The sequence below is a fragment of the Sturnus vulgaris genome, chromosome 4, assembly GCF_052056855.1.
Source record: "Sturnus vulgaris isolate bStuVul1 chromosome 4, bStuVul1.hap1, whole genome shotgun sequence".
NCBI classification, from domain to species: Eukaryota; Metazoa; Chordata; class Aves; order Passeriformes; family Sturnidae; genus Sturnus; species Sturnus vulgaris.
In genome coordinates, this window is record NC_142246.1 from 67,551,579 (window position 1) to 67,574,075 (window position 22,497).

At 35.5% G+C, this 22,497-nt stretch overlaps 2 long non-coding RNA genes across 12 annotated transcripts in view; one reads left to right on the forward strand and one right to left on the reverse strand.

Annotated features, from left to right (window-relative positions):
- The window catches only part of LOC148224068 (uncharacterized), a 131,647-nt gene extending 130,680 nt beyond the window's left edge, over positions 1-967 (forward strand). For all 11 annotated transcript variants that reach the window (XR_015803411.1, XR_015803410.1, XR_015803414.1 and 8 more), the window contains one exon: positions 623-967. This is a non-coding gene — a long non-coding RNA (uncharacterized LOC148224068). The remainder of the gene's footprint in view (positions 1-622) is intronic.
- Positions 1-21,866, reverse strand: part of LOC148224069 (uncharacterized) — a 33,259-nt gene extending 11,393 nt beyond the window's left edge. Inside the window, exons 1-4 of the long non-coding RNA XR_015803418.1 lie at positions 20,868-21,866; positions 19,821-19,906; positions 18,878-18,953; positions 16,747-16,873 (exon numbers count right to left, since the gene is read on the reverse strand). This is a non-coding gene — a long non-coding RNA (uncharacterized LOC148224069). The remainder of the gene's footprint in view (positions 1-16,746; positions 16,874-18,877; positions 18,954-19,820; positions 19,907-20,867) is intronic.
- Between the last annotated feature and the right edge of the window lie 631 nt (positions 21,867-22,497).

Consider the following 22,497-nt stretch of genomic DNA (forward strand, 5'->3'; position numbering starts at 1 on the left):
CACACTGAAAGTACCAGACAGGGCACAGCTTAATTGAATTGTGATTTGTTGGTCTTGGAAGCACTCTCCAGTAAGGAATGTCATGTTAATCAAAAGGTGTCCAACTTCACCTTCTTTTCAGCAGGCAAACTTTAAATGAGATGGTTCAGGATTTTGATTTCTGAGGGGTATGGGATCACATTCACCCACAGGGCATTTAAATATAAAATCCTATTTATATGCAAATTCTTTAGTATTCATGTAAAGTGGATTTTTATAAACTGACCATTCTATTCTAGTTTTCATGTTGCTAAAACATCTTCAGTAATGGCAAAATGAAGGAACAAATATAACCAGCACAGTTGGTTAGGTAGATCCCACACTTTCTTGGGGCATTCCTGTGAGTTCTTGAAATGTGGAACTGTAAAGTTTAAAAATTGTCTTTCATAGAAGGACTCAGGAAGAAAAAGTCCTCAGAAAAGGCTCTTTTGATTACTCTGGCCTTATTTAGAGAGATAATTTATACTGAGGAAAGTTCACAATATGTTACTTAAAAGCCAAAGGAAATGAGATGAGAACATGTTTTTGCTACAGAATCAAACTTGTCTTTTTTTTCCTTTTTTTCTTTTTTTTTTTTCCCCAGGAAACTCGGGTCAAACTCAGACAGAGACTGGAAAATATGGATACCTCAAGACATTTTGGGATGCCTGGAATGCCTGTGTGTGTCTGTGGTAGGAGAGGCAGTGAAATGCCTCATCCCCAGCCCAAATCCTGGCGGAGCTGTCCAGCTGGTAGCTGGATATTTGTTTTTCTATACCTTTCCTGTCTTTCTCTCTCTCTCTTCTTCTCCTAATTCTCTTTACATGGAGCTTTTTGGGTAACTTAACATATTATGAAATAAAGCTTTCTAGTTATATGTGTTGAGATATAGGTTAATGCTATAAGTGTTTTATAGTGAATTTGGTGTTGTATTAAAGCCTTTGCCAAATTTCCTTGATTTTCTTTATTTTGCCAGTAAACTTTTGTGTGATTTTGACATCTTGAGAATATCTGGTTGGTTTTTCTTCTGTATGCCAACCCAGAGTAAAAGAACTTCAGTTTGCTCCCTAATATTTGAATGTCCTGGGGTGTTAAAAATACTTAATGTTCAAATCTTACCTTGTCCATATATCCCAGTTCTGCCTGCTGGAACTTTGCATTAATCTAACTGGTTAAGAAGATGAAACTGGTATAATTAATATTAGCAAAATGATGCAGACCAGCTGAGGTGAATAAGGGAGAGAGTTTAGTGGTTACAAGTCTCATACTCAACTCTAGAATGTTGCAGACATGATCATGCATTGCTTTGAAAATGCTTGCAGTATTTGTTTGTTTAAACAAGTTACCTGTAATAGAGCAGTTCTCCCTTTTCCTGGAAACGAGTTAGTGTTTCTTTACATCTTTTATCCCTCCAAGGCTGAAATCACCTTTGAGCAATAATGAAGTATTGCAGATTGTGCTGGATTTGGAACAATACACAGAAGTGGCCATTTCATACACCATCTATCTTATAAGCACACATTATTACAGAAAATTACATCATTTATCTGAGTACTAGTAGCCTTTCTGATGCATGGAAAATCAGGTATTAATTCAAGTATATTTGTGTCACAAACACTCACATTTTTCTTCTAGATTTACCCAATTATTTTAAGAGTTTAGATAGAAAAGACAACTGACTTCACAATTTGCAGCTCATTGGATAAAAGAGACATTAATATTGTTAGCCTTTGTTCTGAAATTCAACTGACAAAATGAATGATAATACGTGTATTTGCTAATTCTTACTGTTGTGTGATCATGTGACATTTGAATTTACAGCATTTTTAGTATTTAAACTTGACCATAGTAGCTTCACAACTGACTGCAACGTTCTTGTTGCCTCCCAACTATTACAGTTCATCTCTCACTTTCGTCTTTCAGATTGTTCCCAAATACATTAAAATAAATAGATTCTTTTGCAACAGGCACACATGATCAATGATTGGACTGGCAGGATCTGTACTATTTACATTTCAGTGAAGATCAATAATCTTTGGCATCTTTTCCCTTTTGTTTGCACATACCAGTATCAACCAAATTCTTCAGCATTATCATTGCTAAGTCAAACAAGATAATGTGTGGAAGCATATTCAATGCAGGTCATTAAAATTATGACTCATGTCACTATTTATAATTTCTGTATATCTGTATTGTATTCATGGATTCATTAATTTCTTCTAATAATACCCACTCTTTGGAAACAAAACTGCCAAGTCATTTATTTGATGAATGTAATCATTTGGTATCTTCTAATTTTCTACAAATGGTACACAACTTCTATGAATTAGTTCACAATTCCCAATCATTTACTATGCTGAAAAGGGACATTTCATCCTATCATTTTCTCTTTATCTTTTCAGTTATTTTTCTACAATCCTAATTCATTTGATCAGTAAAGCAGCAGGGCACTTTGTCCCCTGAAAAGCTAACATTTACAGCTTTTAGTATAAATGGATATTCTAACGTGAACAGTGTTGCTGGTATTAGTTTTAATGCAGAAGTTCTTTCCAGCTCTCCGGGGAAATGAAAGATGCCACTTTAACAGACAAAACACTGCCCTAATCAATTCTAACTTTGTGAAGTAAGTTTATCCTCAAACATTAAAATCAATAAGCAATAGAAGAAGAGATGAGGCTGAATTGAAACTCAAGGTAATTTTTGTGATATCTCTCCAACAGATTGAAGACCTGCTAAAATTCTTAAATTATTTGCTTACCATTTTAATGAGATGTGCCATCAAATTTCACTCAGTTTCTAATTTAAATTTATGTTATTTTATCTGCAAGAGTAGTCATTGTACTATAATACAGAAAAGAAGCTTGTAAATAACTTGTCATATATAACAGCAGAACTCCAAACTTTAAATAAAGACATTGTATTTTCTCTAAAGTTCCATCAGGCAATATCTATTAAAATCATTGTGGAAATGGAATTGGGAAGAAAACTAATCCCTTTTCCAATGTGGTACATGGGAACATGCTTTGAAATCAAACAGATTTTCAAAGCTTTGTTACACCAGAAATAGGAAAAAACCCAAACATTTAGAGTCAAAGGCAAAATCAGAACATATACAAGTTCTTAAAAATCTATAGTTTCCTACCAAACAGTATTCCACCTGCATAAAAGCAGATGAAACCCCCAAAGATATCATGCCATCACCCATGTTTTAAAATTCCTTCTTTATCTTCATTAACTAAAGAAAGTTATCATTTGCAATTAGTTTCAAAGGTGTACTGAGACATGACCCATCATTTACAGGTTTAGAAACATTTCCATCTTATTTCCTAGCTTTCCACTTTAGATTAATTTTTAAAATAATTTTTAAAAATGCAGAACAGAAAAGGTTTGGATGTCAACTATACCTGTATGTCAAACTGCAAAGAGTTGCTTTGGACCTTTCTGGAAGGAACTGGAGAGGAAGGTATCCAAATCTTGACTTTCAGTAGACACTTAGATTTCAGAATTATCATTAGTGAATTACCCATATGCATTCTTTTAATAATCAGCCTTAATGAGGATAAAAGCTTATCTCCTATCCTCAGATGTAATTACAACATACCGCTGATCTTTGCTAAGTCTACAAACAGAATACTTTTTAATACTTGACCCTTGGGATCAAAACCAAATCAGAGACTAAATGAAGTCAAAAATTTTTCATCAGCTCACTATAATACAAAATAAAATACAGGGAGTATCCACAATGATTTTGTATTCAGACTTTGCTTTGTATTGTGTTCAAACACTAATCCTTCCATATAATATAAAAGATTAATGCACAAAAAGGGTAACTAATTGTAAAAGGGTGCAATAAGGTTCAGGTTAATGCCCTTTTGTATTAGACAAAAATAATATGTTTGAGATGGAGAAATTAAATTTTCTGAAAGGGGTCAGCACAGGAATCAAATGAATCCTTCTGATTCATGCAGAGTCATGCATTAACCACTTGAGATTTGGAAGGGAAAGACTTAGAGCTTTTTTTCTTCCTGTACAGATAATTTCTTTTAATAACTAAGACGCTATTTTGTCTTCAGAATATCAACTTTACAGATTAGTTGAGTTTTGAAGGTCCTCTAGAGCACAACATCTCTGATTAAACACTTTCTAAAGTTCATTGTACTAGCAAAAGTGGAAATTCCATTATTTTAGCAAGAGCAGGCATGTCAAATTTATCAAGGCATGCTAGGACTGAGGATGGACTAGAGGTAAGGAATCTCAGTTTATAACATATTCATAGGGTGCAGAAGTTATTATAAACCTCATTAATGTGTGGTACAGCAATCGAAGCAAAAGTGCAGCTATTGTGACTCTTGTTAAATCTAAATTGTGAGCAATTACCTCCAAAAGTTTTAAAAGACAGCAATCTGTAGGCAGCAGAACTGTGCAGGCACGATTCCTTTGGCTTGATTTACTCATGAGAAAATCCTCTGTTTATAATTTAGCCTCCTAAGGAGCTCCAGGCATGTGGGAATATATAAAAGCCAGGTGCAGTGTTACAGCCTCTCCACCCATGTGGAAAACTTCAGGAGTTCCCCCACCCAAATACTTATTCTAGAAAAATCTAAGGAGAAGCTCATGCAGGAACATCACAGAGAACCCTAAAATGATTCCTTGAGCTGGGAGATAATCCCATAGAGGGAATTACCTATATTTTTTTACAAATCTTTCACAGTGCCAAACCACATCGAGAGGAGAACCAAAAGTTTAATGCCAGGCTGTTCGAGTACCTTTAGTATGGAAGAGCAGAATATGTACAGTTTTGTGAAATTATGCATAATTCTTAATCTTTGCTTCTTCGAACAATTAAAAACAAATGTAACTCTTGTATTTCTAATTGGATAGTTTTGTTCTTCAAGAAGTTCCTAAAAATAGAAATCCCATGTTTTGATCAGCTATAAAGGACAAGCGTGGCCAAGGTGTGGCTACACAAATAGAATAAAATAGTTCTACAACATTTTCAATTACCCAACTGCCTCATAATTTTGGGCTTAATTAAATTTAATAATAAGAAAGCAGCTGAATAACATAATGTTTCAGATTACTAGAAGAATAACACTGTCATTCTCAGACTAATACATTGTGACAGCTCCTGCCTAGAATATATTACTTAAGATCTGAAAGTTTTGATCATAAAAACACCTTTTCCAGGGCTTCCAAACAAATAAAATAATAACAAAGTAAGAGAATGAATAAAGGTCTTGATGTTAATATTGCAGAAGAAGTGGAAATATTTCTCGGTTAATTTAAACATTTGTGTCTTTGTATCTTTGACATTTGGAGCCAGAGGAAGGGGTGTTAAGAAGTAATTGCATTCACTGCCTCCCAGATATCTTTTATTTGCTCTCAAGTGGATCTGAATTCAAGAAATGGCTGTGCATGTTTGTGTGAATGGGAAAAATATTTTATTTGACATTTTGTTCTCTGGTAGCATTTTTATGCTTTTGCACGTACAAATAAAGTCTTTGAAATACAAACTCTTTCAGTACACATATTAATGAAAAGAGGGCAACAATGCAGCTCTTCTAACTTTCTGTTTATAAGACAAAACATGCCAGCTAAGGATCTTTGACATATTTGACCTTTTTCAAAGATGCCTTTCTTTTAACCAATGAAAATTTTGTACTTGGATCAGTGCTGTGCAAAATTGAGCTAATCTCAACAATCACTAAATAAAGCACAAGTACTGTGACACACAATGGAGCAAGCATTACAATGTAAAGGCAGTAACCCTTATAACCATTAAAAAGATTAAGTTATGCACGGAAACCAGACTTTTTCCAGACTTGCACCCCTCCACTACAAGTTACAAAAGCACAGACTATAATATGGTTTTAGTAGCTTGATTTCAAAAACTCAGCTGTAAACATTGATTAAAATATTCCACTCAGTTACAACAGAAAATCTAATGAGCACGTGGCGTGTGGGGCAGCTTGGGTGCTCAAATGTAGATTTTTTCTGCCATTTCACCAAATGCTGCCCTAGGAAGATAAGCATGTTCTGTCAGCTCTGTCTTTTTTCTGCCAGCTCCTGGTGGATGTCTGGGATGCCAGAGGCCATTTGAAAAAGCTTAAAATATTCAGGTGCCTAAATCACGCCATGGTTTCCTGAAATAAAAAATCAAACAAACAAAAAGCCCAAGAAAAGCAACATTGTGAAGATGGAGATTCCTTTAAAAGAAAGTCTATACATTTTGGGTTCCAACCTAACTTGCCTTTAGTTTTTTAGTTATTCATCATTATTACTAGCTAAGAGGGAAAAATAGGAAAAATAAAGGACTCGGTGGTTCTTCTGTCACTTAACAGCATTTGCAGTAGCTCCACAGATGTCAACATAGCTTGTGTACCTTTCATGGCATTAATTTGGTTTGGGACCTGACCAATTTGCTGTTCAGGGCAGTGGGAAGGTGGCTGCTCTTTTCTGCACACGGTGGCAAAGAGCCCTGACCTCTCCAAGCTGCCAATCTGGAGCTGTTCAACCTCTCCAGTCCTCCCCCTCGCTGGGCACTGACCCTCACCAGGATTTATGGGCACAGCTCCAAGTTCTCCCACCATCAAAAAGAATATGAGGTGACAGCAGAAAAGAGTAATCCAAAGCTATTAAACCAAAGGTGTCACTGGGAATTCTCGAGGCAGAGGTCAGTGCAGGATGAGGAGAGAGCCCTTGTCTCCAGTTCCTGTCTTCTGTCCATGTTCTGGGATCAGAGAGAGCCAGCACTGCTGTTTGTGTGCATTCAGCCACATCCTGACTCAGGCTCCTGAACAGGGCTCATCTTTGGGAAGCATGGGACAACAAAAGGCCCAGGTTCTGCCAAGCACAGTGGCAGACATTCAAAACCAAATGTCATCAATAAAACAGCACAGGATGAATGGGTTGACGCTGAGCCTTTGCTGGGACAGACAGGGGATGAGCCAGACAGGGCCCCAGTCTGCACTACTGGTGTTGTCATCACTACTTGCAAAAAAAATAAATAAATAAAAAATTGATGGCTTGAAACCTGTTCCCACAGGGATGAGTGTAGATGCCATAATCCATACAGAAACTCACAGACTTATTCTAGTCACGATTAAGGAAATTCCTTTCTAGTGCAAACACATAACACCCAGCATCACATGTCTGAATATTGTTATATTATCCTGTAAAGCAGCAGATGTGGATGGAACACCCTGGCACCTTCTCCACCGAAGCCAGTTCATTGTGTTTGCAAAAGGCAAATAAAGATACAACAGTGTACTTTATTATAATGTCATATTCCTGACACTCTACTTAGTAAAAGTTGATTTGGTGTTTCCATCAGAAATCTCATTTCCAGAGGCTTACGACTCATCTGTCTAAGTTTTTTCAGGATGAAAATCCACTTATAATTCCTCCTCTCACAACTGGTCAGTATTAGTTATCTGCATATTTGAAATCCTAAGAGCACAAAAAAGTTTGTTTCCTTCATGCAATTTCCTTTTTTTTTTAACATTTTCAAGTATTTGTGTGCTTCTTTAAAAATTATATATATATATATATATATATATATATATATAATATTTACAAATTAAGCTAAAATTTCCTTCCTTCCACATATATGACATTCTCATGCTTTTTTCTTTGTGTTTTAGCCAGAAGGTTGAGAACTTACTTGAGGAAAAACAGTAAAAATCATTTAAGAATAAAATGTGAGCCTAAAAAAATTTGTCGGGGTTTTCCGAAGTACTAACTGAAAGGATCTATGTTTAATATTACAAATAAATTGAACATTATCTCTAATGTTTAATAAATGCCACCACATTTCATTCTCTTCTCCACTTGTGAGGTGTCTGTCACACACACACTGTTGATATTCAGCTGCTCTCTTTTGCATTGTCAAGGGCTTCTCATCCTTTATGCCACCTCAAGCTTCACAACTCTGAAACTCTCCATGAGTATTATCAAGTCTTAAGGCTATAAAAGCAAATTCACTGAAGACATACAGTTTCTTGCATTCACTATAAAACATCATTTATCTAAGGCTAGTCTTGGGTTGTATTTTCCAAGTTATGGTTTTAAGCTCAAAGTTTAATAAGTCCTTGCACTAATAGTTTCACAGGGTTGTCATAAAAATCTTAGAACTGATTATTCTCATTAAATGCCTTCGGGTTTTTATCTGAGCTATAAAGAAAGGAAACGTTAAAAAAAAAAATCATTTCAGCTATTACATATATTAGGAATATAGGCCTATTTCCAGAATCTGATTTCGAAATAAAACACTGGATCTTGCAAAATACAGATTTCAAGCATCCAGACCCAGAGTGGAAAACAGAATCCCAGACACTGGGTCATGCCTGAATCACAACCTTTCAAGCAAACAGACAGGCACCTGCATGAAGTGTGAACACTCTGCAGGGAAAACATGAAAGACAAGCAGTAGGGGAACTTTGAAAACTTAAATTCCACCTGTTTCTTTAAAGTCAAAAAGCTACTGGAAATATCTGCTCTTGCTATTCACAAGATTATGCAGTTAAAAGAGGAAGGCCCCTCCAAATATTACCACTCACTGCACTTAGCAGTCATCAGAATAAAGACAGTAATGGTTAATTTTTTCTCTTCTGTAGGACTGTTGTAACAACAATCTACACTATTAGAGAAGTGAAAGAGTTGAAGTTTTTCCTGTTTTCTAGAAGCTCATTAATAATTAATAATTTCACTTGGCTGTGAGATTTTAACACTGAGAACTGAAGTGTTTTAGCACAATTCTGTCCTTAAGCAGTTGTACCACCCTAACTCCTTTGGAGAAAATCAATCAGCCTTGACCAGCCTGTCTTCTCTAATGAAATGATGAAGTCTGTGGATGAGAGGATGGCAGTACCTCTATTTCAGCAAAGGTTTCAAAGGAACATCCCAAAACCTCCTTGCAGGGACTCTATGGTATAGGTGGACAACGAGACAGCAAAAATATATTTTATTGCCAGACAGAGGGTAGTAGAAGATTAATTTTTTTTCTAAAGAAATCATTATATTATTTTGCAATTCGATCAAAATGACTCCACCTAGCTGTGGAGTACAGGAAAGATCAATAATGCATGTCCATTTTTAGTCTTCACCAGAAAAGTATAATCCATACTTTTTCACAGGATGTATGATCCATTTTAACTGGCTAGAAAGTGGTGCAGCAGGGGAGAAACAATGGTGAAAATAGTAGAGGATGAAAATATTTCATCTGTATTCTATGCAGCTGGGAAACAAACATAACATATAACAAACGTAACATAACATTAACACAACATATATCATAAAGCATAAAATAAGACCACATAAATTCATAACATAACATATATCTCTTCAGAAAACAAGGTATTTGAGCATGCTCCCAATGCTGTTATCATAAGGACATTACCAGTTTCACTATTTGATTCAATAGCAGACAACAGGTAAATGAGGGAAGATAAAATTAGAAAAAGCTCTTTAATTTAGTACAGCCACTCTGTCACAGATTGCCTTATAGGCCATTACTGAAAGTTTTAACACGTTTAACTTATTAACACGAAATATAAACAACACAATGCAGAGCCATTCACTCTCTTGATGACACATAGCAAGTAGGAAACTGTCCAGCAATTAATTAGCAAGATGCTTGAAGTACAAAGAAGTAACAAATGAGAAATCAAGCCAACTGTCTGATTCAAATTAGCAATACCAACATCAGCATGCCTTAAAGAATGGTGAGCAAGTTAAAGCTTTTCTTATATATATATATATTTCTTATATATATTTTCTGCCATATCTGTCTATCCTATGATAGCAGATTGTCTCTTCTATGCTAACAGAAACATATTGAAATATCACATGGCACAATGACAGTTCCCACTGCCCCAGTTTCCCAGTTTTTCTGCTGTGTATGACCTCCTACAGGTGGAGGGACACCAGGTTGAGGTGGGTTGTCTGTAACTGTGCCATGTTGTACAGCATGAGTTACCACAACAGATTTCCCCATTTTTAAAATAAGTGGGAAGTGTCATGTCATCTACTGTGCCATATTTTCATAGTTAAAACCAAACCAAACCAAAACAAAAAATGAACTCCCCCACCCAATGATACATTTATTTAACTCCTGCAAGGATCCAGCTAGCCCCAGTACTCAGGCTGTTTAGAAAATTGTCAATCAATGAAATAAAAAGGACATTATCAAACTGTTCCCCAAATCACCTTCTAGTATGTCATTCCTTTTCAGATGATGCAATTGACCACACCAGCAAAATCACATTGCAGAGTGCATTGAATGTTTTTATATTCCTTCTTTCACTTATTAGTCGTGGGGGTTTATCAAAGGCTTAAAAATCTTAACCTAGAAAAATAGAAGGGAAGCAACAGTTTGTGCTTTTCCTAGTCAGAGAGGAATCGAAATTGCATTTGAAATTATTAAATCTGCTATTTCTTGAGAAATTAACAAAGAGTAAAAAGATTTAAAAACTCATATAATATGGTAGGATTATAAAAAAAAAAAAAAGAGAAAAACCATTCATTGTAACAGGCTAAACAACTGAATCATCAATTCTTTTAAGCTCACACTTACAAAAGTATATCTGAAACCCCATTACTTCTCTCAGCTTAGAAACAAAACTCACTTGTGAAAATACAAGCACGTTTAGATCTAGTGAAATAGAACTAGGCAAATAAAATTTTTTTATATTTTAGTAATGAATACATTAAATAAATCCAAAGAACTTAAACTGATGACTTCATCAGCTTTCTCCTTGTGGAGAATCACCTTTATGCATTGCTGACCCCAATTTACTTTTCTTAGAGTACACTGAACTGTAAAAGTCCTACTCCCTACAGAAAAAAATGGCCACAACCAGAAATCCCACTTCCAAAAGTCATTCTGCTGTAGAAGAATTTAGAAATGCAAGGGATGCAAAATTGTCTTGAGACCATCCCTTCTTATATCTTCTGATTACACCTGCTGTTGTAACTTCACATTGCTATTGTATTATTAACTCTAACTGCCAAAGACAGTACAGAGGACTTTTTTTCCTCAGTTCACCCCATTGAGAAACCTAATTGTTCTTCAAGCTTTTTTCCAAGTCTGTGCTCCTTCATCTCTCAAGTCCATCCATTCATATTTTAAGTCAATTAAAAGACTCTATTCCAATCCTCTCAAATCCTTGCTTTGAGACCACACTAAATCTCAACTTGTCTGAGCCCTAGACAAATTGTCTTGCCCTTAATGCCAGAGATTTTTTATAATTGAAATAGCAATTAATTAGTAAACGTCATACAGCAATCCATCAATTTATGATAGGAATGATTACATTCAACCTCAAAAGCCTTCCAAGCACCCTGGTGTATTTTGGGTGTAACAGGGTATCCTGGAGTGTGATGTACTAATGATACCTGGTTTTCCTTCAGGCAAACATCTAGGAGTTATTTGACATCTAGAATACTTCATTTTACAACCACGTGGGCAGTCAGGACTGTAAGCACATATTTTTCTGATACTGAAGACATGCATGCTCCTCTCTCAGCACTAACATTTACATTTATGCTCTGAGCCATTTTTTTTTCCAGCACAGATCCGGCACCAAATATCTCTTGTGAGTTACTTCAGTATTGCAGGCTCCCCTTGCTAAATTAAAATCTTGCTAAGATGCCTCCTTACACTTTATATCCCATCTCTCAGATGCCAAAGCATGTCAGGCAGCCCCTGATAAATTTGTCTCAAAAAGATTTTCTGTTTCCGAAAATAGGTAATGCACTTGAACACGTGACTTCAAATATTTTCCAAAGTTCAGGGCAGAAAGGAAAGTGGAAAAGTGTGAGATCTCCCAGTGAGGGACTGTTGTGAATGAACAAGAAAGATGAGAACAATTGAGACATCTCTCTTAACCACATGCCTCTACACTGGGCATTCCCATTCTATCTTATCTGGATAGTATCACCTAAAAATCTCCTTTCAACCTGATAAATCACTAATTTTTTGAGAAGGGAAACTGCACCACAGAACTTTATTGATTAAGCTCTCCCTTTTAAAAATATATGAAGGAATATTAAAAACGCTGCTTTTACTGAACTGCTCATAGCCATTCAGAAGTCTGTACCAACAGCACACAATCCCATTAGTGTTCAGTTTTCCACTTGAGCTACCTTCTAAACTTATTCTGGCTTAGGAGATCTATTAAGATTGTAGCCTAAGGCTTCAGATTTGTGCATTCCCTAGAGCTACATAAACCAAACAATATTAAAGGGAATCAAATTTCCACCCAAGAAAGCCATGCACAGCCATTGCTAAATACTGACATTTTTGGTCATTCACACACAGACTGTATTAACCTGATAATGTCACTACTTGGACATTAAAATTTATGCTTTATAAAGATGTGTTTGTGCTTATTGTGTACTCACAGTTATTCTGAAATCAGCTTGTGTTCTGTATGATATTAAGGAACATAGATATAAATTACTCTATTTTAGCTCTTTTATCATTCATGACCCTCTCCACAGTAGCTAAAGATTTTACAGAAATATAAATAATGAACAGCTACTCGTTCTAGAAAAAAAAAATTGTTTCTCAGGAACTCTAAGCTTAAGCTAGGTTTCACTGCTGATTAAAACCTGAACTGTTTTGCATTTGGCATCCTGTGAGATGAACATATAGCTGATCAAAAGGCTGATTTTTTCCACTTTTTTTACTTTCACAAGAATTCCCCATTACTTAAAGGTTGAAAATAAAATAATTTCAGGTGTTTATTAATGATTAAGATAGTAAGTAATAATGGTATGAATCCCACTTATGTAAGAATATATTACATATTAATGGGTCTGCTATCCACATTCTGAGGAACATATTTTTGAGAGTTACCAACTCAAGACAATTGAGAAAAGACTTGATTAACTTCTCTGTAAGGAAATAATAAATAACTTGCCCTTCCTCCTGTCTCATCCAAACTTATGCTTTAAGATACATGTATAAGTGACATTAGGTACAAATTCTTCTCGACTGTGGATCAAGGTATTCAGACATGGGGCAGTCTGGACTGACAGCTGTGCTCTTCTTGTTGGCCTGATTCTGTTCCTGGGCTATTTCAGATCATCTCCCCAGTTCTTCTGATGGCATTACCAGTTTATCCACATGAAGTATTTTCCTTTAAATCCAGCTTTTTTCCTCTCAGTTTTACATTAAAACCAAAGAATGCATTAAATTAGAGACTGAGGGTCCACTCTTCCTCTCTGTTATGCTTCAGAACAATCATTATCAGTTTCATTCCTGTGATGCAGTCAAAGCTGCCAAACAAAAGATTTTAACAAGGGTGTATTAGTTGTCAAAAGTGAAGCTTTCTCTCAGAGGATTTACACCTTAACTTTGTCAAAGCAGAACAACTTCAAATTCACTTCCCTACTTTGAACTGCCAGTGAAATTCAGAAGGAAAGAACACTGAAAGAGGCTGGATGCCAGAACTGAGGCAGTCACTTACTGAAGCTTTCAATGGTAGTGTAAGGTTACTGTAAACAAAAAAAACAAACCAAAACTGTGCTTCTCTGAGTGCTGACACACAGTTTTAGTAAATGTGCTCGTACATCCACACTTAACTCCACAGCTCCCCTCTCTTTAGCCATCATCTGCACTTCAGCCCTGCTCCTCTCTAATCACTCTCCTGACTGCAAGCCAAACATTTTTGCCAAAGTATCTCACACATGGATAAAGAGGGAGCTGGATCTAAGGGACTTTTCTTCCCATCCATGTCATGACAGCATGTACAAATATTCCAAATTTTTCATTTTATTTGGGGAGCAGGACACACCAAGGCAGGTACCTCTGTAGAGCAGGGAGGTGTTTCCCCATCCTTTTCCCCTGCTCACATTAACATTTGGACATGAACACCAGCCTGGCACTGCTGGCACTGCAAACCAAAGGGAATTAACTGTAGGTAACTTTGGTCACTGCCTTCCCTAACTCCTGCTCAATTCATGAGCTCCCAGGAGATCAGAGCTCCTTGACCTAAGCTGCACCTGGGAGGAAGCTCTTGGCAGACTGGCCTCAAATTTGCAGTATGACTTTATAAATCACTGAATTCAAATGAAAATTAAATTGAAGTGTCCTTTACTATCCCACAGCAGGGCATCAGCAGTACACTGATATGCAGAATAAAATGGACCCTGAGGTCCTCTGGCCACATTTACTTAGATTAGTGTATTAGTGCAAGTTCAGGTTCTGGCTTGCAGCTGAATAACAGAGAGTGAGAACTCTGACAGCCAGTACAATGAGAATATTTTAGTGTGAAAGATGCTCAAACAGAACAAAAAGAATTACTTATTGTAATCAAGAATCTATATTATTTTCTAGTCTCCTCTTGCCACTCCTTGTCTTAGATTTCACAGAAAGATTAGAGTCTAGACTGATATTAGACAGAATATATAATTTTTTTTTTTTAATTTTTCTCTCTCCTGGCTGCAGAGGGCAGTGAGTAAGGGGCTTTGGTGAGTGCCAGAATCTTGTCAGCCTCAACCCACCTCAGTGGTTTTTATAGAAACTTGGGAAACATTACCTATACCTAATCAAAGCCATTTCCCAGAACAGCACAGCAATGTGACCAGCACCACTAATATGAATTAAAGACTAGTATCATAGGATGTTTAAGATATTATTCTTATTTTATCATGGTGTGCATGAAAGGATTAAGACTCACAGCAAATTTCCAAGCAATAAACTATTAAATCAAGCAATAAAGAGGTTTAGATAATTTGGATTTTAGAGCATTTTAGAAGATTTTAGTGCTAGAATTTGCACAGTCAGTCAGGCAAGATAGCTGTTCTCTTTACTGCTTCCATATTTTTGGGTCAGATACACTCTGAATTTGCCTAACAGTTAAAAAATTTTACTCTTATACAAAAAGACTTTAGTAGAAAAAGACTTGGATATCCATTCATCTGAGCATAAACTTTTTTGGGAAAAAAAACTTGACTTACTTGAGTTAGACAAGTATTCAAGTGGCTCTGCTGCCATATATAAATTTTAAATGGAAGTTAAAGTCTTGAGAGGGAGGGAGAGAGAGAATGAATTCTTTTTGCTAGAAAAAAAAAAAAGTTCTCATATTCTCCAACAGAAGACTTCAGGTTTTTTGCACAGAGCAGAACTCCATTTCAAGAAGGTTGTAATGATTTAAAGGGTGCCATGTGTGAGCTAATCAATCTTACATATTTCCTTCTGTGGATAAAAAAACCCAAAACAAAACAAAAAAAAAAAGCAGGGAAAAAAAGCCTGTAGGATAAGTACAGGCAGTTTACCATTAGGATCTCAAGAAAAGAAGCCATAGGATAACAAAACCAATAAAACAAACAAAAATCAAAGCCCAAGTTGAAGGAAAATTTGAAAATTACAACAATCTTCTAAATCTCATCATCAATCCACCGATTATTTGATCTTTAATAATTAATCTACAGTTAAAAGCCCCTAGAACTCAGAAACACTCTGAACCACTTTTTGAGGAGGGCTGCAAAGTTTGACTAGAGTAAAAGGCATCTTTAGGCTTTTTTGTGCCTTGAATAAGTTTCCAACTCTTATAAAAATAGAATCTCATCTGATATTAATCTTCCCAAACAAACATCACAAAGAAGACATTTTATTTCGACCAAAACAGTCTTGATGGTGGCATACCAAAACTTGCTTTAACTTCTTTGATGTTAAAAGATTCCAGACACATACAAATATAATCGATGCATAAATTTCATCCTATAAAGAAAACCATTATCTGCGCTGTTTCATATAACTCGTGGCACACTTCAATTGTCACATATGCTAAAACTGATTGAAATCCTGACTGTGCTTGCCTTCAGAGAGACACAGAAATCCTGACTCTTTCAATGAAGAGAAACAAATGCTGGGTGCTTTTTTCCAAGCACAAGTTTCATTTTAACAGTGAATTTCTAATCAATGTAATATGATATAATCTCACTTCTTATTCTGAAACAGAAAAACATGCAGTATCTAGCAATCTCTTTTAAGGGCAAGTACAATTCATAATGAAAATTAATTTCATATTTCGATTTCCTGTCTCCTACAATAACAAATACTTGTAACACAAGGACAGATGTTTTAATATACTCTGTTATCAGATTGGAAAGACAAGCACAATGCATGGAACAAAACACACCAGGATACATAATGCTGCATTCCTATTAGAATAACAAAAAAGTGTAAATTATATTGGTGCTGAGTAAACAGGGAATACTCCTTAAACAGCATCCAGAAGATATTTGAGAATGTTATGAAACCTAATCTTCACATTCTGTTAGTAGAACAAGAAATTACTTACTTGTAAACAGTTGCCCTTTATGAAATCTCATTGAACAGTACTGCAAAAGGGAAAGTAAAGTGTAGCTTTCAAAATTGTCTGCCTTAAAAACACATGTTGTAACTTAGTTCTGCTTTTTAAGTATGAAATTAGAGCTCTGGGAATTCTACAATACTAGCAATCGTCATTACAAAAAAGCAAATTAAAAAAATAACACTTTCAAAATAATATGATGGATAGGGGGGAACAAATATATTTTATTACACAAGAAAAGACTGGACTTCTAGAATAACTGATATAAATTGTAAAGGTTTAGCAACTGTTTTGGGAGGCAAGTATAACACTCTCATAAGATGGACATAAAGTTACATTCATTACATTTTGTAAGACTAGAACATTATACACTATATTAAAATTCAATTTTGTAGTGAAGCATCACCTTACTACTGCAATTTGATGAGATTTTCTTTTCCCCCATCAGATTCCATTAATTTGTAGAAGTGCATGGATTTCTAAGGTACCACTGAAATTAGCTGAGGTAAAACTGGATACAATCACAAGTAAACCTGTAATTAATATAGAAGTTCAGTCAGACATTGGCTTTGAAATTTTTTTTTTTTAATATTTTTTCCTAATGGAAAAAGCTCATCTAATTTCTGCCATCTAGAAACTTAAAGCACTTTCTTTTCATTTGTCTTTTTAGAGAAAAGAGCACCTCACAGAAGCAATCTCTTCCACCTAAAATAAAGGTGTAAAAGGTAAGAGCATTGTCTAGGAAAGAATCTGTCTCCTGAGGTATTATCTAAATAAACTACATCATCTGTTACTTAGACTGGACCCATAATTTCAAGGCAACTAAACTTTGTAAAGCCTAAATTCAGTGACTCATAATGAGCAAATCATCTACTCAATACATTAAAAATATAAAAAGTTCTTTGAAGATCATCCACTAAATTAATCCCTCATCAGAAATATTGACCTCTCAGGTCTTATCTGTGTCATTTTATCTCCACTTAGTAGGGATGGACTTTCAAAGCCCTCTCTAAAGGCTGAAGGCAACTTATTTAATAGCAGTGATAACACTGAATATTTCAATAGAAATGCCACTTATTCTCCAATTTTTCTTTCACTTTTTATTCAAAGTTGAAATATAATTTAAGGTAGTTTTCAGTTTGCACTTGCAATGTTTCATGTTGCAGTGGCAAAGTTTAAAAGTAATCTTTAAGCCTTAAAAAAATGCAGAGGAAATAACAAAACTAGCTCCAGTTGACCTGAACTCTAACATTTGCAAATGAAGCATCCTTCATGGCTTTCCATTCATATATTAAAAATAGACATAGACAAATCAAACACTTTGATCACAAATGAATAAAAATCTGGAAAAAGCCTAATTTTTCAGAATCCTCAACCACTGTGTAGCTTGGGGTAGATGAGATACAAATAAACAAAGGAACTAAGAGAAAAATATTGTGAGGATCAAGCTGATACATAATTCGAGATCTGTGCCCTTTTTTTTTTTCAAAGAAAGCATTCATAGCCAATTAAATATATTATATATAAAGAGTTTTTAACCCATAAAAACTGTATTTCACTTGCCTCTAAATTACAATTGCCTCGAAATAAAGGTTCAAGAAAATGGTTAATGCTTCAATTTTAAAACTCTTCACTATGAAATTAACAAATACAATTTAATCTCAATTTCTTGCATGATTAATAGTCTAGATTTTCATTCTTAATGCCACCACGCAGTCTGTTAAATATGGACTTCTTGCTAAATTAATTTCCTGAGAGATCCAACTGCTATTGCATGCAGATTGTGTTATCTAACACCTCATATTATTATTTCTAATTTGCATATCTATTTGATTAATGGTTTACTTTGCTTAATCTTATGCACTAGGAAGACCCAATCTGATCACCTCTATTCCTCAAACAGAACTGCTTGGACTGAGGGAGCATGAGGATGTGATTCAGAATACAGCAATGTGCTGATGTCAAGTTCAGTGTATTAAAAAACCTCAGCTATTACCCAAAGCTATTCTGCTTTTAATGTCAATTGGGAAATAAAAGCCACAGGCAGACAGTAAAGCACGGGCACACATAGCTGTTAGGTGTATTGTAGGAGTGATAAAGTATTTTGGGGATTTAATGATTAGCTTTTTTTATCTGGTTATTTATGTTTAAAGGTGTTGTCATTATGAGTGATACACATTGTCTCGCAGTCTTTTCTTCAAGACTGGATGCAAAATTTACTAAGTGGTGGAGGCATCATTCCACATAAATCTTAATCCAGGGAATGGAATATTTTGGCCATGAAGTCAGCTGTGAAAAATATCTTGGGCACTTCATTCTGAGCTTATTTACATCCCAGCATCACTAATGGCTCTACTTAACTGTGCTTAACCACCTCAGTTTGCTGTCACAGAGTTTACTGAGAGCAGCCCCCAGCAGCACACACACCGTGCTCCATCCTCTGCAAGGATTCTCAGTGGTTGGGAATGAGAGATGGAGTGACAGCTGATCAGGAAATTAATGTGAATTTTCCTCACAGATAGACAGGAGGGGTATACCTTTCACTGCTGGAGAAGTCTCTGTCATAGAATCCACTGGAACCTGGATATTGCTATAGAGGGGAAAAAATGGTACCTGGAAAAGAGAGATGAAAGCTGCTCAGTTTTTCTTCCTGCCTTTCCTGATTCAGCAAATGCCTAAAAATTACCTGTGAAAGAAAGACTGCTTAAAACTCCGTACAGACATTAATTTTTATTCTTCTAAATATTTTACATGAGTGAACAGTTGTCTCTTTTAGGTTCATTTTGAAGTATATACATTTTTGTTTTTATTTTAAAAGCATGCATATGTATATGGCCCTTCACATTTTACCATAGTATATTTTAATTAAAATTATTGTTTAACACCAACCTTTTTAGCTCTATGAAAAATTTGGAAATCCACATTCTTATAGAAAAGCTTTCAAGTACTATCTTTTTTTTTTTAAAAAAAAAGGGTCCTTCAATATCTCATCATTAAATGATTACCTTAGTGATTTAAAACTCTGAAAAAGCATTTTCTATCGAAATGTCAAATAATATGAACAGAGACTAGTAACAAACAGTGCTAATCCATCTTTACACACTTCAATATACTGGATACAATCTAAACAATACTCTTTTAATTTCACCTTTCATTTACTCAAGGCTTTTCCCCATAAACTTACACAGCTTCCAGCTTTTATTACTGCCAGACACATGCAAGCAGCTGCTCCAGATCATCTAGGTTGAGACTATTTCTAATTTTCTTGCAAACACCTAAAAATAAGTTCAGTATTAAACCATATGAGCTGGAATCTCATTTAATTGACTGAATGAAGCAACTGTTTTGTTATTTCTTTAAAAAGCTGGTCGTGTTTTTAAGATCTGAACAAAATGACAGGTAGTCAAGCTAGTTTCATTCTAAATGACCCTGCAGGATAGCTTACCTCAAGTAAGGCTTAGTAAAACCAGAGTAACTTACAGGCATTTCCACTTCCAGCTGCACCATTCTCTTTCTGGTCACCATTTTCAGAGACTCTGGTCCAGGACAAGCACATATCAGCATAGCTTATGATGGAAAGAAAAAGGCAGGCAATAAAAGAAGAAAAGTTCCATACATTTGCAGTGAAAACTACAGTTGCATGCTTCATTGTACAGATAACATATATATAAAAATACATATATATATAAAAATACATATATATATACATACACACGTTTTTGCTTTTATGTTTTGCTCGAAGCACTTGTGAATTATAGTCATTTGCAAAGAGAATTAGAAGGTCATGAATGCATAGAATGATATGTGCTGTAGAGTAGAATTTATAAAATTGCTAATCAAGATCTTCAGTAGGATTTTCTTTTCCCATGAAAGGCAGAGAAAAGTTAAATAGATATATCCATGGTTTTAGAAATATTTACTGTTTCAGACAATTCAATAGAAAAATGCTGTACTCTATTATTACTTTTTTCTCCATCAGGGAAACCACATACACACATTTTTTCCTTGCCACTCTTTTTCCTACAGAAAGCAATAATATATCTTTTAAAGTTTGTTAGGTATTAAGATAGGGAATCTAATTCTAAAAGTAACTATAAGATTTCTTGAGCCTCAGATAGACACTGTAACTATACACTTAGTTATAGTCCACTGTATTCTACAATGAAATTTTTTGATTGGTTCTTCTTTGTGACTTGATCAAACAGAGTTGCTTTTTCTTTCTATGATTTTCTAAAAAAAAATTAGTAAAATTACCATTTTGGACTACAGTTCTTCATGATAATTAACAGCCTAAAGTCCATGCCAAGACAAGCTTACAAAGGCCAACAGTAGTCTTAACAATGCAAAATCTTGTGTACTTTTGGCATTGGAAGTGTGTGTTGTGGGTAAGAGGTGTCAGAATAAAAGAATTAGACAGTCTTTGTAGTGAAGCTCTAAAACCCCTCCAGATTCTGCCATTGTGGGCCTGATTCCAGACTCCAGTGTGCTTTTTTCATTAGAGAGAACATTTACTATTTTAAAATGTACCCATGTTTTCCCTGGCCACAAGCCACGAGCTCCTTCTTCTCGAAGCAAGAATTCCTGACTTCCACTCTCCTCCTGGTGACCTGAGGTGTCATAGAATAACAACCCAGACACATCCACGTGAGTTTCAGGCTCCTCCCTCTCATGGCTGTAGAGAAAAAAAAACCAAAAATTTTTACTCTTTCCTGGCTGAAAACCAGGAGACTCACATTAATGCTTCTTGTAAATGCAGGATCTGAAAATTATCGTCTGGATCAATAAGAGAAATGGGTTTGCTAGGGAAAAAAAGTTTCCTCAGGACTTGTTTCTTCCAAGAATATCTCACGTGTATGAAGTGAAGTATCTGTGCTCAAGACTGAATTTCTACTCTTTTTAAAAAACTATTTCTATCCAAAGAAGTGAACTATGGACCTGAACTTCCTAGCTCCTTGGAGTCCCAAGGTAGCATCTGTGCACATGAGCAAGTATTGAAAAGATCCAGCAGAGAAATCTGTCAAGAACCATGCTCCAGCAAAGGGCTGCTGCCATGAGGATATTGCCCTTGAAGTTTCAGGAGCCTGCCCAGACACAGCCAGCGATGCAAAGACTGGATCCAATTTCAGGCCGACTGATCAATCACAGCCCTGCTCAGGAAAGAACCAACTTAAGAGCAGCTTACAAAAGAAAAGAAGTGAAAATGACCTTCCTGCCTTTATTCACCCCTTCTCAGTGTTTGCTTTTCCTGCAATCACTGGAACCTTGCAGCATCTGATTTCCTCTGTTGCTTAACAGATGGGCTCTGCTGGCAACTTTCATGGTCTGTGTGCCATTCTTGTCTCTTGTGCCAAAAAAAAAGGCAATTCTCTTCTCACCTTGTGTAATGCTTTTAATTTGTCTTCCAGGTTTCTCAATTACTACTATTACAAAAATAAAATATGACCCAAAAATTGTATCAAAAATATTTTGACGATCCAAAACAACAATTAGTTTTCAAACACACCTAGCAAAGAAAGCAAATATTTCTTTTTATCCTTCTCATTGGATCACTGAAATTTAGAAGAAGGAGGAAAAAATCTTCATCTTTACCCCCAACAGTGGAGAAGTGGATGCCCCAAGTAGACAATGCAGCTGGAAGGCACTGCAACAATTGAGTTGGGAAAATTAATTGAGATGCTTCACATTTTGCCCTGAAATGTAAACTGGCTGCCAGGTTTGACTGACTCTTTACTACAGTTGCTCTTCATTAGAGTAATAAAGCACATATTGCAATTAAAAACATATCCAGTGCACTACAAAATGGAGAAAAATGCTTTAGTTTTTCTTCAGGCTAGTCTAAAACTAGATTTCTAAACAAATTTAAGAAAATCACATCCCTCATTAGAAATATTCTTATTATATCCTGATAGGCTTATCACACCCATTTAAACACAAGCTGTTATACTATTTCAGTAGAATTTATGCAATTGGTGAAAATATAAACCTAGTTTTCGATATGTATATTAAAATATTCTCCAACATTTTGTTTTTGACTACTTACTTCCCATATTTAGCTAAATTCCTGATGAGCTTCTCTCATCTCCCCAGACAAAATTACAGGGAGATCAAGAACAGATCAAATCCATCTGCTTTACATGTCTTAAGGTCAAACATCTGC